Source organism: Rhinopithecus bieti, unplaced genomic scaffold (genome assembly GCF_001698545.2).
Source record: "Rhinopithecus bieti isolate Rb0 unplaced genomic scaffold, ASM169854v2 scaffold_12653, whole genome shotgun sequence".
NCBI lineage: Eukaryota > Metazoa > Chordata > Mammalia > Primates > Cercopithecidae > Rhinopithecus > Rhinopithecus bieti.
This window is the reverse complement of record NW_016807437.1, coordinates 1,293,528-1,306,489: the sequence shown is the minus strand read 5'-3', so window position 1 is coordinate 1,306,489 and position 12,962 is coordinate 1,293,528.

Sequence of the window (12,962 nt, the reverse complement as noted above, 5' to 3'; positions counted from 1 at the left end):
AGATCATTCTACCAAATAGACATGTGCACCCATATGTTCATCACCACACTATTCACAATAGCAAAGACGTGGAATCAACCTAGGTGTCCATCAACGTGGACTGGATAAAGAAAATGTGATACATATACACAAGGAATACTACATAGCCATAAAAAGGAATGAAATCATGTCCTTTGCAGCAACATGGATGGAGCTGGGGGCCACAATTCTAAGGGAATTAATGCAGGAATAGAAAACCAAATACCACAGGTTCTCAATTATAAGTGAGAGCTGAACATTGAGCAAACATGACATAAACACAGGAAAAATAAATACTGAGGACTGCTAGAGAAGGGATTTGGAGAGAGGGGCGTGAGTTGAAAAACTGCCTGTTGGGTACTATGCCCACAATCCGGGTGCAGTATACCCATATAACAAACCTGCACATGTAACCTTTGTATCTAAAACAAAGGTTGAAATTTTAGAAAAATAATAAATTGCCTGCATAGTATCCATCAGTCTGGTTAGGATATGGAAATGTGTAGCCAGGAGTTACCATGGCAGCCAGCATGAACCTAAAGATGTGTCCAGTGGGGTCACTGATCCTAGAGAAAGATGGTCTGGGTTTGAATCTATAGCACAGCATCTTCTCTATCTCTCTTTTCTCTGTCTTGAAAGGGAAACCAACCATGTATCTGTAGGGGCTCTGGGACTGTAGCCCAAAGCAGCTAGCTCTAAGCTCTAAATTCCTTTGAAGTCAGTCTCTTATGAAACACCATTGGGAAAATTCTGGGACCCTCCAACATCATTGAGTAATGATGTATTTTCTTTCTTCTTTATAAGAAAATTAAGGTTAATGGACTGTTGCCATTGTTCTTGAGTAATTATAATAGGAGTAATACTTTTTATATTAAAAATGTTATTTTATCTCTTGCCTTGGTCCACTCTCCAACATCCATCTACTTGGGAGAAAGTTAGGACTTGCTGGAGTAGCCATAAAAAGATAAACATTGAATTAAAATTCCATTTCTGACATTAAAAAATAGGATTGTGCTGCAAGACCGGGAAGACTTGCAAGCAAGCTATTGAGAGAAGACTTCCAAAATTCCTTTAGCTTGAACTTTAGCCTCTCAAAGCCCAAGCCTGGAGGCATCAGTGCATAGTTTTCTCAGCCTGATTTCCACCTAAGGCTTGACCAGAGTTGGAAGTAGGAGGAAGAAAAATACAACTTTAGGGAAAAACCACTCTTTCATCCTAGAGTGATGATAGGAAGGAAGAGAGAAGGTGAGGATCCAATGGCATCCATATACATCCTGTGGATGGAAGTTGAAGAAGAGGCAGTGCTTTGGACTGAGCAATACTGAGGACAGAGCTGTCCATCACCAGCCTGGTCTGCAGCCCCATCAAAGTAAACTGGGTGGTACAGAAAGGGGAGGCAGAGAGAGGGCTTTGGGGTCAATGTTTCTGGGTCATCCATGGCTTTTTGTTGGAGAAGCCTTGGCAAGACAATAGCTGAGAGCTTTGATTGAAGGGTTTGCTATGGTAGGAGTTTGAGTGATAGTCACAGAGAATCACCAGATAGATCTATGACACCTGCAGGAGCAATGGAGAGGTCAAGATAGCCTCAGAGTTATAACTAGGAATGCATCAGTCTAGAAGTTACCCCAGCCTCAGACCCCAGACTCAAATGCTTTCAGAGTATAGGTGGACAAGGGATATCACCTCAGAGATCAGAGAAGAAGAGGCCATGAGGCATGAGATGTCAGCTGTTTTCCGCTATTGTAAGCATGCTTGGGCAGGTAATGGAGAGGCTACTTATATCACAGAAAGACTTAATACTACCTGAAAGTTCTGCTTTAAATTATTAAAATTATTGAATCAGACTAGGCTTAAGCCAGAATATATGTTTAGCTAATAATGTTTCCCACTCACCATGAGTAGGATCAGGAAAAGTCTGTATTAGTTACAGGTAAAATAAAAATACGTGTCCCCCTCACATCCAGTTTTGGATATGGTTGACTTTTGCGACCATGCAACACAAATGACTCCCAGATTTTGTGAACATGTAGAAAATACCTTTACTGCCTCATTCATACGCCCTCAACCTACTCTAGAGGTCACAGGCAGACAGTTTCCAGGCCTGTGGATATCTTCCCATGTCTCTTTGCTTGATGGCATTTGAACAGCCATGAAATCATGCTCAGTTTGAGTAGGGCAGGACAGGCTAAAAGCCTGAGGAGCAACCCTGAGCCAGCGAGGAACTGGTGTTTGTGGATAATAACTCAGCTTTCTCTCCCCTCAGTGGGACAAATCTAACTTATGTTCTTGTGGCTGCTGTGAAAATACAGCCCTCAGATCTCCACCCCTGCATCTCCTTTGCAGTGACAGGGTCCCCCAGATGGCTGTTCTGCTGTGCGGAGCTTATGCCTATGGGTCAGATATTCCATAAGCCCTGGCTAGTGGTGCTACCTGACGTTCTTTGGGCTGGAAAGGCAGATCCATACCCAGAATATATATCTGTCCCTGTGAGGACAAAGCACTGGCCTTTTCAGAATAGAAGGCCCCAATATAGTTGTCTTACACTGAGATGGTCTCTTGGAGCAGTAAGGATATATCAGAGGCTCAGCCTTGCTCACTGTTGCTAGCAGGTTGGACAACCAGAGGCAGCAGGAGCTAGCGGTTTGGTAAGTGGATGTCACTTGTTGGGCCCACATGTAACTTTGTGCCATTGGCCACTCCATTCATGTGTACAAAGTGTCAGTTCTAGAGAGACTGATAACAAAGGCTGGCTAACTTCAACTAGCTGAGTCATGTTGTTTGCTGGTTATTCTTCACGTCTTCCATGGTGGATACTTTCTGGCAGATGTTTATATATAAAACAAAATCTTTATACTTCATGCCCACTGCATACACCCACCCACATGCCTCTACCCCAGACCTCTTTGTCCGTAGTTTTCAGCACTTTTCATTCCAGACCCCTGATCAGACATCAAACCCATTGACCACGAACGAAGAACCTGCATGTGTTTTCACCTCAGGCCACTTCTCCTTACACACAGAGTGGATGGCCAGATGCATTGCTCACAGTTTCACCCATTAAGAAGATTGTCCTCTTCTCCACTGTCTTTCAAGACCACCCTTGAATGTGGCTATAATACAGCTGCTTGCACTCATGTATCAAGCTGCTGTGAATTAAGCTCAGCCTTATCCCTCCTCTGTCAGCTGGTTTTATGGGACATTCTTGACCCGATATATGTGAGCTGGTACAACTGAGGCAGTGACACAGGAGTCTGGGCTACCTGCTAAGACAGATACTCAAGCCCACAGATCCTGCTCAGGCTTTATACTGAACATACCACTTCCATCTTCCAATAAATAAATGCTGTTTGTCTGACTTTGTGACTTGGAGAGATCCAACAGAATTCACCTCATAATGGACAGTTCCAGTGCTACAGTCACTTGATGCTCCATACTCAAGTATTCTGTCTTTACCAGGGAAATATTCCAGATGCTGTTTCTCAAAAGACATCATCCTTTGCTATAGATGGCAAGGTTGTGATTCCCTCCCTGAAGCTGCCATAAGCTCCATGCTAGGTCTTTTCCCACTACAGGAACCTCCAACACCACAGAAACTGTTCTATCCTACGGCCAAAATGGTAGGGCTGCTTGCTCAGCAATTTTGGCTTGCTGCAGAGCCCCTTTCTGTTCTAGACCCAAAGCTGGCAGCTTCATTAAGTGAGTGGAGTAGTATTCCTAGTTTGTGGAATACTCCAGATTCCAAAGAGGTCTGATTGCTGCTGTTTTGCCTTCTTTGTGGTAGAGAACAGATGATGCATTGATTCGCATTTTACTTTGGAGGTCATATCCTTTAACCCTGCACCCCTAAAAACTTCACTGAAGAGACAATTTTTTTGAATCTTCATAAAGTTCATTACTCATTCTCTGCAGCTCATGTATCTTAGAAGACCTCAAACAAATGAGTCACTTTTGCTTGTCTTCTGTGAATAGCATGAGGTCATCCACATAGCATATTAGTGGTAATCCATGGGATGTTCAGATTGTACGTATCTCTTATGAATATATCATGACAGAAGATAGGAGACCTAACATATCCCTGAGGCAAAACCCTGCAACTTCAGCCATATGATCCAACAGATCTTATGAATATTGCTGTCTGTTCTACATGAAGGCAAAGTCTTTCTAATTCTTTTTTCTAATTGGAATAGAAAACAGCACATATGTCAAATCAATGGCTATATACCATGGATTAAAGGCTTATTAATCTTTTCTAGCTACAACACATGTCTGGCACAGCAGCTGCAATTGGGGCTACTACTAGGCTATGCCTTCAGTGAATTGGTTATGCCAATGAATTCATTCATTCTCTGTGATCCATCTGGTTTCTGCAGGAGCCAGACTAGCATATTAAATGGAGACATGATTACCACCACTCCTGCATCCTGTAGCTTTTTAGTGGTGATCCTAACCTCTGCTGTGCCACAGAGGATGTAATATTGCTTTTGATTTACTAACTAGGCCAGGGTCATGGGCAGTTTCATAGGTATCTACTTATACTTCCTCACTGTAATAGCTCTTACCCTACAATGTAATAGCTCTTACCCTACAAGCAAATGACCTAACGTCAGGGTTATTCCAACTGCCCAGTATATCAGTTTTAATTATACACTCTAGGCTGGAGAAACAGCCACTAGGTAGGTTCCTGAGTCTATTGAGTCCACTGGGAGCCATATTTTAGTCAGGACTCCATATTACCTGGCTCCCCTAAGCTCTCTTTCTCACACAGGGGCCATAATGTGCATTAGGTCTTCAACTACCTAGGTTGACTCAGACCCTCTGTCCGTTAGTCCTTAAAAAAATCTGGGTACCTCCATTTTCACAATGTACAGTCATCTAATAATAGCTATAAATCCCTTTGGGAGGAAACTCAAAGAATTGTCATAATTTATATCTGCAGTGCCATCATAGGGCCCTGTCTCCTAAAAAGCTGACCTCCTCTTCAGCAAATGAGCTTCTGTTCTGAAAATTGGCTCAGGTCCAGGATCATAGCATTTTACTGAGTCACTTCAGTGTCCTGCTCTTCCACTCATTTGTTCTTTCTTTCTTTTTCTTTTTGGTTGTAGATGTTTAGCAACATCTTTGTTGGCTGTTCGTCTATTTTGCTCACATGGATGTTAAGCTTTTTTAACCATCTCCACGATTCCTTCTGTGTCAACCTCCTTGCCTGTCATTATGGTAATTATGGGCTCCTGGCTTCTCGTGGTTGAGTGCTGTACCGGATCTTTATTATCTGGGGACTACATCATTCCCATAGCTATTAAAAACTCGGTGACTGTCTCTCCTACCATCAACCTGCAGAGGATAGCCACGACTGAACTTCTAAGTCATGCTGGTGGCCTCTCACCTGTGCATGCCTGGCAGCCTTCGTGCAAGGTATGTCCTCTGGACCCTCTCATGAAGCACTCTTCTAGTGCATCTTCCGGTCTCACAGAATATATCCATGTCAGGATTCTCACTTTCCTCAACCTTTCTGTTTCTTCCTCTGTGCTTTTTCAGGGCAACTTAGGCACTTCTGCTTCATTCAACATTAGTTATCACTTTTTTCTGAGCTTCAAAGAGCCACCCTAGCAGCAAGTTTATCCCATTCTCTGGGGTTCTTTCTGAGATGTTAAAGCCTATGTCCAAAGAAAGTGCCCCCATATGAATGAATTCTTATTTGTCCAGTTTTACATTCCAGCTCTCTTGATCAAGTACTCTCAAAATTCAATCTCAATGGTACTGCATTTGCTCCTGCTGGCACGTGCTAGCTAATTCATGAAAATTCCTAGGTAGAGAGTTTCTGTCCATCTGTTTCAGGCTCAGCATAGTCCCTCCTGGGTTATGGTGGGGTTTAACCCTAGTTATCTGCCTGACAACCAGCATAAGAGACTGGGGAAACTCCTGAGGAGGGCATTTGTTGCCTTGCAGGAAAGAGGCCTCTGCAGCGTCTTCCACTGCATTGAAATCCTAGCTCTTGCTAGGGATGAATGAACCACCTCTGCAGGCTCTGAGGATATACAGAGGTCTGCAGAACCCATGCCCTCAAAAACCTTCATCCAGATGTCCCTATCCCATGTTTCAGGGTCCCAAAGTTCTCCTAACCAGAATCCTAACTTTAAAACAACAGACCTTCCTTAACTTAGCATTCAGATGTCCTTTGATGCCTGTAACCTCATCAGATTGTCAGTCAGCTCTTCACCTGTGTGTGCTTTCCACTGCTAAAGATGAGTGCTTCTTTGTAAGCTACCAAAAAGGCTTTCTGGCTCTCACATTTAGGTTTTTACTACTTGTCGATAACCTCTTGTTTTTCATGCTCTTTGAGGTATCAGTATAATTTAGCAGTCTCTAGCCAACTCCACTGTCGTCGCAGGCATTTTTCCCCAGATCTTTCAAATACGTGAATGGTTGCACCCACAGTGGTGACCTCTTCCACTAGGACATTTTTCCATGTCACCATTGGTGACATTGTTAGTAAATGAGCTGCCACTTTGTGCCTGGGACTACCCAGGCCCCAGTTACCATTCAAGATGGCATCCTCTGTGTCCAGTGAGTACAAGCATGCCAGTCCTGAGGCCTCATTTTACTGTATGTCTTCTTGGACAACTCTCAGTACCACTGTGTTAATTTAGATTATTTAGGAAGTAGATGATAATATGGGATTATATTTGTAAGATACTTGTTGTGGGAAATGCCCCTGAGGGAAAAGGCTGCATTCATGCTAAAGTCACAATTCACACACATTAGCTCCTAGCTAATGACTAAAAGCAGATAGAACACTAAAGCAAAGGCCATTTCTGAGAGACGTGGATCTCCTCTGGCAGATGACTTTGGTCCCATGCTTCTTATTGGCTGGGCTGAACTTTTCTTAGAGCTGCACTGTAGGCTGAGAGTCATCCTGTGAGATCCTATTTCCTTCTCCTTGTCCTTCACAGGGGTGACACCTCCACTGTGGTCTGATAGCTCTCCCCACCTCCTCCCACTACCTCCCTTTTTCCTCTCAGAGGCATTTGTTCCACCAAATCTCTTGCATATCTGATGCTATCTTGGAGCCTGCTTCTTGAAGGACCCAGCTAACACACAGTCTCTCAGAGGAACCCTGATAGGTTTGTCTCACTTGCCCTAATGGTGACTTGATTATTAACACATACTTTATTAGCATTTCTATCTCCACTGCCTAACTTTCCAACTGTCTTACATGTTTCCCAGGACCTCCCTCCAAGTAAAATACTAGCACCCAGATGCCTGTCTCAGAGGTAGCTGTTAGAGAAACCCAGACTAAGACAATCTCTCCCTTAAAAGATAGCTACTTAAAGAGAAAAAGAACAAGTAATTTCTGTAAATGGTTATTTACTAAAATCTTTTTTATTTTAGTGGATTTTTTTCTTCTTTGTGCTCCTTTTAGAGTTATAATAAGCTATTATTGGATGTCATTTAAGGTGACAGCCTTAAATCTTCTGCCTTCTAGCAAGTTCATACAGAGACATAACCCCTCTACCCTTTAAAAACCACTGCCTTGCCACACCCATGGCTTTGACTGCAGGTTGTGGCAAACCCTTCTAAACTCCTTCAAAGACCAAGGAACTATGTCTGCTCAGCCACCCAAATCATTTCAATTTCCAAATAAATCTTACCTATGGCAAAAAGCAGAGGTGATCTGTAGCTCTTGAAATCATGAAGTTTCTACTTTATTGTGAATAAAAGAATCTAGTTAAGATGTAGTTTGGAAGTATGTGGAATAAATGGTTATTTTTCACACATATTTAATCCTTAAAATTCTTGAATGTCTTTCATTTTAATATATTGTTGCTTTTTTAACAGGAAAAATATCCAAAAGGTTACCAATTAAAATTGATATGTCACAAAATATGCTTTGTTTCCCTAAGACTTCATGTTTTCCCTCAAACACTAATGCATATCCCAGCTTGAGAATTGTGTTTTTGTGTTGGAAAGATTCCCTTGCCCCAAGACCTTTTCTCTGGGGCCCAAAGAGAAAGTGAATTCTTGCCAGTAGATATATGAATGCACATATAAATATAAATGTATGCAGGATATACACTCTGCTTTGTTCAAGGAAGTTTCCAAAGATATATATGTGTATATATATATACACACACATATATAAAAGCAAAATGATGAGAAAAATGGGGAAAAAAAGGGAATAATAAAGCCAGCAATGAAGTGAGTCTGTGAAATGTATGTTTCCAAGACTTACGCACCGGCATGAACAGCAATAGAAAAAGAGAAAATTTAATCAAACCCAGGGCAGCACAAAATGTGAGCGGATAACAGAGAAGAGATTCTCAATAACAACCTAGAGAAAAAGTACATTTCTGAACAAAAAGTAAGTAGTCACGAAAGCTTCTAATAAACTTTCCACAGTTAAGATAGCAAATCCCATTTGATAAAAGGCCTTGATGTTAAATAAATATAGAGCACTCTCAAAGTCGCTATTAGTCAGTCTCGCTAATGAATTCTCAATTAAAGCCCTACTTTCTGCTACTGTCCTTAAAAAAACACTTGAACCTGGTTGAACTGATTAATCATCTGTTTCTTCTTTGATACCTGATGAAAGATGGGTTCATAATCAGAATAAGTATTACCCGGTCTGGGATCTTGAAAGTGTCATACTCGGTTGGTCCACCTCTCCCTCTGTCCACTGGGATGAGTGGTGGGAGGTGGTTCCATCTTGGCAGTAGAACAGCAATGCCAGTGTTCTATAGAACTGGCACCTGTACAGGGATGCTGAGCTTATTGTGGTGCCAACTTTGCATGCCCCACTACCTTTGTCCCTAATTACAATTTGCCTTTAGCTACTCATTTATAATAAAGTGTCCTGAAACACTGAAGCATAACAAGTTTCAGGAGAAATTCTGGCAGGAGTACAGATTGGCTCTCTGTGGCATATACAATACCCCAGGGGTGGCAGGTGAGGCTGTTAGAAGGATGAAAAATCCAGCAGTGTGTTTGTCAGTCTTTCTGACAGGAAAAGACAGTGGCTGCTCAAGGCAAAACACATTAATCATTTATAGAGACTCAAATTCAGTCTTCTCATCTCAGAAAATGGCACCAGAACCTACCCAACTACTTAGGCTGAAAATCTGGGAGTCACGATTCCTTTTCATTCATTTTTTCTCCCTCATAAACCATATCTAAACCACAAGCATGTCCTGTCTTCTGTATCTCTGAAATCACCCTGAGTCCAAGCCCTTCTCTTTGCCTCTGCAGATCTCACCATGATACAAGCACTATCTTTTCTTACCAGTCTACTAGAAGTACCTTCTCGATGGTTACTCTGATTCTTTCTTACTGCCTTAGGATACATCTTCTTCATCTTCTGCTAGTTATCTTATTGAAATGTAAATTGGATCAAGTCACTCCTCTGCTTAAGAATATCCTTTCAAATAATATCCATAGTTCTCACCCTGGTTTACAGTACTCCACAAAAATATCACTTCTGCCCTACTTGCTGAATTCATCTTCTGCCCCATTTTTGCCATATTCTAGACATACAGGGGTTTTTCCCCAAGATTTTCCCCATTTCATAGCCTTTGCACTTTCTATTGCCTCTGCCCAGATCTTCCCATCTAGAAATTTATTCAAATATTGCTTCTTTGCCCAAGACTTTATTGATATACTTGTCCAGAATAATTTTCTATTATCCTCTTTGATTCTCTCTATAGCCCTTACCACTAACTGAAATCACCTTACTCATTAATTTGCATTTATTTTCTGTCTCTTCCCTATTTTTCTGTCTAGAAAGGAGACTCCAAGAGGCCAAGTTTTTAGCTCCAAAGCAGCCTGGATCAGTACTTGAGACATGATAGGCACCCGAAACACATTTGTTGAATGCATGTATGAATAAATGAATGAATGATTCAATTAATCAACTGGAGCTCTGTTTTTAATTCTCCGACAGAAAAAAAAAAAAAAAAAAAAAAAAAAAAAACTCCTATCATCTTTAATTTAGAAGATCTAACATGGTGATCAGAGTAGCAATGTGATATTTCTGGGACAAGTCCTTTAGGGGTAAAATTTTAGTGATGGATGAAATCATTCAGATAATTTGAAGGAAAGAATGAAATTTCAGTCAGATCCCCATAACAGGATAGAACCTTTCATGGACTAACAGGAATATGCTTATGTACCTCCAGGATCAGAGCCTGGGATGGAAAAAATGATAAAAATGAGTCTTTTCCTCCTCCTGATCCTTGCCCTAATCTGACTCTACAGAAGAGGAGACATGGGTGGATTCCCTAGGAAACAGATTCTGAGATAGAGTTGGACATCACTGTGATCTAAATGTTTGTGTCCACCAAAAACTCAAACATTGAAGCCTAATTACCCATGTGATTATGTTTAGGAAATGGGGACTTTGGGAGGTGATTAGGCCATCAGGGTGGAGCCTTCATGAACGGGATTAGAAAGTCTTACAAAAGCGGCCCAGAAAGTTGCCTGGCCTCTCCCACCAGGCGGGGACACAACCTGAAGGTACCATCTTTGAACCAGAGAGCAGCCCTTACCAGAAACCAAATCTGCCAGTGCCTTGATCTTGGACTTCCCGGCTCCTAGAACTATGAGAATTACGTTCTTGTTGTTTGTAAGCCACCTAGTTTAAGGTATGTTTTATAGCAGCTGGAAAAGACTAGGGTAAATAAGTGGGAGGTTTATTTATTTATTTTTTTATTTTCCTTATTTTTTTTTTTTCTTTTCATTTTCTTTTTTTTTTATTATTATTATACTTTAAGTTCTAGGTTTATTAAGGAGTGCTATTGGGATCAACACCTGTAGAAGGGAAGAGAAGAAAGAATTGTGTGGAGGGGGAAGTTGAGTTTCATTGATTCAGTTTCACTGGAGACCTCAGCCAACCCTAAAGGGAGTTTTGAAGCTGGACTGACCCTTCAGCGTTGTCCTGAAGGACAAGGAAGCCAAGTTTTTGTATTTCTACTTGGAGCAGTCATTAAATGCGAGCTGCTCTGAAAAGGGGCACAACTTTGCACCAAACAGCCCTCTCAAGCAGAGATAATCCCCATAAGGGATGCTGGGTGTCCCAGCTAGCAGCATTCCCAGCAGCTGGGAGGGTCAGTTGGTCATCCCTATAGGGGAATATAGGCAACGCATCGCCATGTCCATCAGAGACCCAAATCCCAGAAAGGACTGAACTTAATCCTCTCTCACCAGGCACAGAAGGAATGAAGAATTTCCGCTCCCTGCTTTAAACCAACATTACAGAGACACATTGCAGTCTGGGGACATCCTAAAATATGACATTTAGCAGCTACTTTTTAAAAAACTTTTGTTTTTCTTTAAGAATATAGATGGAATTTTTCTTACCTTTCAGTTTTAGAAGTATCATCACACCTGCCAGCTTTGAGACTGACAAATAAAAATTATACATATTTAAGAAGTACAACATGTTTTGAGGTATGCATCACAGTCAAGTTAACTAACATGTCCATCACCTCACATAGTTACTGTGTGTGCATGTTGGTGTGCGTGTTAAGAACACACACCTAAGATCTATTCTCTCAGCAAATTTCAAATATACAAAATATTATTTCTAAACTATAGTTACTATGCTATATATTGGATATATTGGGTCTCCAGGACCTACTCATCTGAAAAGTGAAAGGGCTGGAGGCTGAGGCCATCAAATCACGAGGTCAGGAGTTTGAGACCAGCCTGACCAACACAGTGAAACCCTGTCTCTATTAAAAATACATAAATTAGCTGGGCGTGGTGGCAGATGCCTGTAATCCCAGCTATTAGGGAGGCTAAGGCAGGAGAATTGCTTGAACCCGGGAGGCGGAGGTTGCAGTGAGTCGAGATCACACCACTGCACTCCAGCTTGGGTGACAGAGCTAGACTCAGTCTCAAAAAACAAACAAACAAACAAACAAACAAAACAAACAAAAAAAAACCTGAAAGGGTTGGATGATAGGGAAAATGGGGAGATTTGGGTCAAAGGGTACAAACTTCCAGCAGCTGCTTTTAAAAGAAAGGCTTTGTTCTTGTTTTGTGTTTTTTGGTTGTTGTTTCTGTTGTTTTGTTTATTTTAGCTTGTTGTTTTCCCTTTAGGACATAGAAAGTATTTTCTCTTTGCTGTTTCAGACTGTAGGTAAGCTCTTTTCAATCTAAATCCATATCTTTTTTTTATTATTGTACTTTAGTTCTAGGGTACATGTGCACAACATGCAGGTTTGTTACATATGTATACATGTGCCATGTTGGTGTGCTGCACCCATTAACTCATCATTTACATTAGGTATATCTCCTAATGCTATCCCTCCCCCATCCCCCAACCACATGACAGGCCACAGTGTGTGATGTTCCCCACACCGTGTCCAAGTGTTCTCATTGTTCAATTCCCACCTATGAGTGAGAGCATGTGGTGTTTGGTTTTTTGTCCTTGCAATAGTTTGCTGAGAATGATGGTTTCTAGCTTCATCCATGTCCTTACAAAGGACGTGAACTCACCCTTTTTTATGGCTGCATAGTATTCCACGATGTATATGTGCCATATTTTCTTAATCCAGTCTATCATTGATGGACATTTGGGTTGGTTACAAGTCTTTGCTATTGTGAATAGTGCCACAATAAACACACGTGTGCATGTGTCTTTATAGCAGCATGATTTATAATCCTTTGGGTATATACCCAGTAATGGGATGGCTGGGTCAAATGGTATTTCTAGTTCTAGATCCTTGAGGAATCGCCACACTGTCTTCCACAATGGTTGAACTAGTTTACAGTCCACCAACAGTGTAAAAGTGTTCCTATTTCTCCACATCCTCTCCAGCACCTGTTGTTTCCTGACTTTTTAATGATTGCCATTCTAACTGGTGTGAGATGGTATCTCATTGTGGTTTTGATTTGCATTTCTCTGATGGCGAGTGATGATGAGCATTTTTTCATGTGTCTGTTGGCTG